This window comes from Perognathus longimembris, chromosome 3, assembly GCF_023159225.1.
Source record: "Perognathus longimembris pacificus isolate PPM17 chromosome 3, ASM2315922v1, whole genome shotgun sequence".
In the NCBI taxonomy this organism is placed as follows: domain Eukaryota; kingdom Metazoa; phylum Chordata; class Mammalia; order Rodentia; family Heteromyidae; genus Perognathus; species Perognathus longimembris.
The window spans coordinates 39,355,956-39,360,901 of NC_063163.1; the positions used below are offsets into that span (position 1 = coordinate 39,355,956).

General features: G+C 37.4%; 1 protein-coding gene across 1 annotated transcript in view; it reads left to right on the top strand.

Annotated features, from left to right (window-relative positions):
• The window catches only part of Lacc1 (laccase domain containing 1), an 83,025-nt gene that overhangs the window by 37,167 nt on the left and 40,912 nt on the right, over positions 1-4,946 (top strand). The gene's annotated exons all lie outside the window — the stretch shown is intronic.

A 4,946-nucleotide genomic window follows, 5' to 3' on the forward strand; every position in this document is an offset into this window, starting at 1 on the left:
CAGACTGCTTCACTGCATTTGTGGGCCATTTGTGCTGAGAATGCCAAGGAAGAAGGAAAGGGAGAGGAACAGCTCACACTTCTTTCCTTTCCAGTCTTCCTCACATAGCAGAAAGCTGAGGACAGTGCTGGTAGGGCTCAACTACCTCAACACAGACATTAATGTTCAAGTAGTTTAGTACAGTGTCGCCACTGCTCTGCAGAGAATACAATGTGTGTGCTTCTATTAACTATGATATATATGATGTTTATTTTTGATGGTTTGGTCTGAGATAAATGACTGGTAATTGCATGTCTAGTGGGTATTGGCATAGTACAAATGAAAACACTAAAACTCAAATAAAATGTTTTCTTTAACTAGAATGATGCTAAATAGAAAATAAAAAGCACAGTGTTACAAGTCTAGGAAGAGACTTCAGAAGAAGGGACAATGCTTTCTATTTTAGTATATATATTTGTAAATATCTTTGTTGAGATCAGTTCATATTAGCATACAAGTCAGTCATTTAAATTACATAACATAAAGGATTTTAGTATGTCCACAGATAGATGCAACAATCATTATAATAAATACTGGTTATTTTCAGGACCCCAAAAAGAATTGTTGCCAGGTGTCTGTGGCTCATACCTGTAATCCTAGCTACTCAGAAGGCTGACATGTGAGGATCATAGTTCAAAGCCAGCCCAGGCAGGAAAGTCTGGAAGACTCTTATCTCCAATTAACCACCCCAAAGCCAGAAGCAATGCTGTGGCTCAAGTGATCTATAAAGAGCTAGCCTTGAACAGAATAAGTTCAGGGACAATGCCTAGGCCCTCAGTTCAAGCCCCAAAATAGGCACACAAAGATGTTGAACACTTTAGCTACCACGCCCTTACCCTTAGAGACCCCTTTCTTCTACCTCTTCCTAAGCAAGCAATGAACTATTCTTGGCACCCTAGATTCCTCTGTTCTAGATACTTCATAGGAATAAAATCACATAACACAGGAAACTAAAATATAATAATTTGTCACTTTTGAGTTTCATTGAGAATTTTTAAAGTCCATGATAGAAACAGTATATTGAAGACTTGGTATTTGGGGAGAGTTTTTTTAAATGTTGAGTGTCTCAAAGAACAGAGAACCATAAAAGGCTCAGTTTATATCAGAAATCAGACTGTGGAAGATTGCATGGGTAGAATAACAAATCTCAAAGAGCTAAGTCTTGACCAGAATACCCTCAATACTGAATAGGTTCCAAAGTGGCTTTGTGATTTGACAAAGAAACTGACTGCACTGACTAAATAAAAGCAGTTGCAGGAACAACACAACAGAAGATGCTCAAGAACAGCAAGAATGGATTACATTTCTGCAAAGGCCGGAGAATGGCACTCAGACCAGAACCCTATGACTGGTGACAAAACAACTTCAGCCACCCAGGAACTTAAGAGCACTTCTAAGGAGAAGAAAACAGGAAAAAAAGAAAATGAAAGGAGTGTTGCCCTCAAACAGAGTTTTAAACCAGATGCCTGTGTGAGATAGACATGATTTGGATATGATTTGAGGGTGCTCCTAAGGGTTCATGTACTGAGGATTTCTTAGTATGGTGTGGTATGGGGTCTGTAAGAGCAGCACCTAGAGCTCTCAAAAGGGACCAAGTAGTTCATTTGGGACCTAATTAATCCCCAGTGGCCCTTTGACTTTCTGTCTTGTGAAGTGAATTGTCATTCCAGCATGTGTTCTCACCAAGGCATCATCTTCCAGGATATGAAATAGTTAAAAAGAGCCTTGCTGAAGCTAGTGCTATGCTGTGTGGACATCCAGCCTCCCAAATTGGGAGCAAAATAAACTTCATGTGTTCAGAATTACCCAGCTTCAGGTATTTTGTTATAGTAATAGAAAAAAGGCTACTTCAAGTCATTAAACAGAAGAGCTCTTGTTCTAAGCTAGATGAATTATGTTGAAATAAAAATGAGTGTCCAATTTTCCAACTTTGGACTTTTATGGCTGTGGTGAAATATCTACTAAATCATCAGGCTTGCTTTTATCTCAGGTTTCAGTTCTTCTTGGATAATCTCAAAACCTCCATTGACTGAAATAGGTTTTGAGATTAGAAAAAAAGGGGAGAAAGCTTTTTTCTTTCAAATAATTTAACTGTCATAAAATTTCAAATAGGTTCATCAATCATTATCAACAGTGTTTTTTAAATGACACTGAACATTACTTTCCCAAATACGGAACATTATCTGAAGGAGATAAACCTATTTGCCTTACAACTTAATTTAAAAATGAATTTCCAAGCCAGGAGCTAGTGCCTTATGCCTGTAATCCTATCTTCTCAGGAGGCTGAAATCTGGAGTATTGTAGTTCAAAATCAGCCTGCATAAAAAAGTCATGGAGACCTCCTCTCCAGTTAATCAATAAAAAACTTTTCTGGAAGTATGGGTACACTGTAAGCAGACTAGCCAAGTGAGTACACGTCTTTGAGTTCAAATTTCATTAGCAGGAAGGAAAAGAACCCAAATGGACCCAGCTACAGTCATCTAGTTGTTTTTTTTTTTTAATTTTTATTGTCAGACTGATATACAGAGCGGTTACAGTTTCATATGTTAGGCATTGGATACATTTCTTGTACTGTTTGTTACCTCCTTCCTCATTCCACCCTCCCCCTTCCCCTTTCCATTTCCCCCCATGGGTTGTTCAGTAGATTTACACTAAACAGTTTTGCAAGTATTGCTTTTGTAATCGTTTGTCTTTTTTACCCTGTGTCTCTCGATTTTGGTATTCCCTTTCAGTTTCCTAGTTCTAATACCTATATACACGGTTTCCAATGTACTGATAAGATACAGAGCTAGTGCAGGTACAACCACAGAAAGGGGATACAAGAGGATCATCAACAGTAGAAGCTACGGTTTCACATCACATGTTGAAAGTTACAACAGTGATCTAACAGTTGTTTCCATAACATGGAGTTCATTTCACTTAGCATCATCTTTTGTGTTCATAAGGGTATAGCTACTGGGCTCTTGTGATCCTCTGCTAAACCTGTGCTAACTATTCCCTATGAGAGAGACCATAGAGTCCATGTTTCTTTGGGTCTGGCTCACTTCACTTAGTATAATTTTTCCCAAGTCCTTCCATTTCCTTACAAATGGGACAATACCATTCTTTCTGATAGAGGCATAAAATTCCATTGTGTATATGTACCACATTTTCCTGATCCATTCGTCTACTGAGGGGCATCTGGGTTGGTTCCAAATTCTTGCTTTGATAAATTGTGCTGCGATGAACATTGTTGTGCTAGTGGCTTTAGTGTGTTCTTGTTTGTGGTCTTTTTGGTAGATGCCCAAAACTGGGGCTGCTGGGTCATAGGGGAGCTCTATGCTTAGCCTTCTGAGGAATCTCCATACCGCTTTCCAGAGTGGCTGAACCAGTTTACATTCCCACCAACAATGAAGTAGGGTTCCCTTTTGGCCACATCCCCTCCAACATTTGTCATTGTTAGTTTTCTTGATATAGGACATTCTTACTGGGGTGAGATGGAATCTCAATGTTGTTTTGATTTGCATTTCTTTTATGGCCAGTGATGTAGAGCACTTTTTCATATGTCTCTTGGCCATTCTCATTTCCTCATCAGAGAAGTCTCTTTTTAAGTCTTTAGCCCACTTTTTGAGGGGGCTATTGGTTCTTTGCGGTTTTGTTTTGTAATTTTTTTAGTTCTGCATATATTTTAGATATGAGGCCTTTGTCCATTGTATGGCCGGTAAAGTTCTTTTCCCAATCTGTTTTAACTGCCATGGTTGCCTCTGAGAACCCCTGGTCTCCTCCACAACCCTACCTTGCACCATTTCCCAGGGTCATAGAGAAAAACTCAACCATTAAGTGGTATGTGCAACTTTAGGACTGGGCTCTGGCACTGTGAGCACCAGGAAAACACCTGATATCTTTGATGTTAGCTTGAAACAAAACTAGTTATACAATAGCATGGATAAAGCTACTTTTTAAAAGCTCCTTCTAATACAAGTTGTGGGGATTCACTAGTCTTCCTGCCACTCTTGACTATGTTTGTTAGTAGATCCCAAGTAAATTTCATTTTGCAGTCCTGGATCTCTCTCTCTCTCTCTCTTTTGTTTTGCCTCTCTCATCACATTCCACCTATAACAGCTCGTTCACAATTTTTTTTCTAAAGTAGTAACTCAGGGTGTTAATGATCATGTACAAATATTTTATTTTTAATTCCATTATAAACTCTAAAGGAAAGAAGGAAAGCAGAATTTTCCTGTTACACACTATAGTTAAAATTATAAAGTATAATTTTAAGAACGTTTGGACATGTAAATTATGCTAAAACCTATTTATATAGTCAGCATCTGATTAAACCTTGCCTCCAGCTGAGTCTAGTAAGTACTCATCACCATCTGCAGGTTTAACCATTTTCATTTGTAGCTGTGTTTCTGAGTCAAAAACCAAAGCTGATTATGTTATAGGATAAGCCATTTGAAGTGTTAACCAAAGTAAGCCATGCTAAGCCATGCTAAGACTATTAATGTCAGACATAATGAGATTATTTATATCAGGTTTTATATCAACTACTCTTACTGAATCTTGGGCATACAGAAAGTTGAGAAAATGAATTTGAAATATCTTTTTTGATGTTGTTGCTTTGAAATCACTTAATCCTACAAATGCATATTTAAAAACTGTATTAAATAATGTTTTGTTTCACTTCTAAGTATTTGACTCTGTGTAGTCTTTTATCTTAAAAAGGACAAGTTAACATTTGATTTATTGGCAGAGACATAACATTTGCCTTTCAGTGAGATAAAAATATTTGTTAGTCTATGCTGGTTAACACTTCTTTTAAGAACTTGGTTGTATGTTTGCTTTTCATGATAACTTTAATAGTAGAATAGTAATAAAGAATTTATAGACAGAAAAGAGAACAATTTTATGCATTGCAACACTCTATG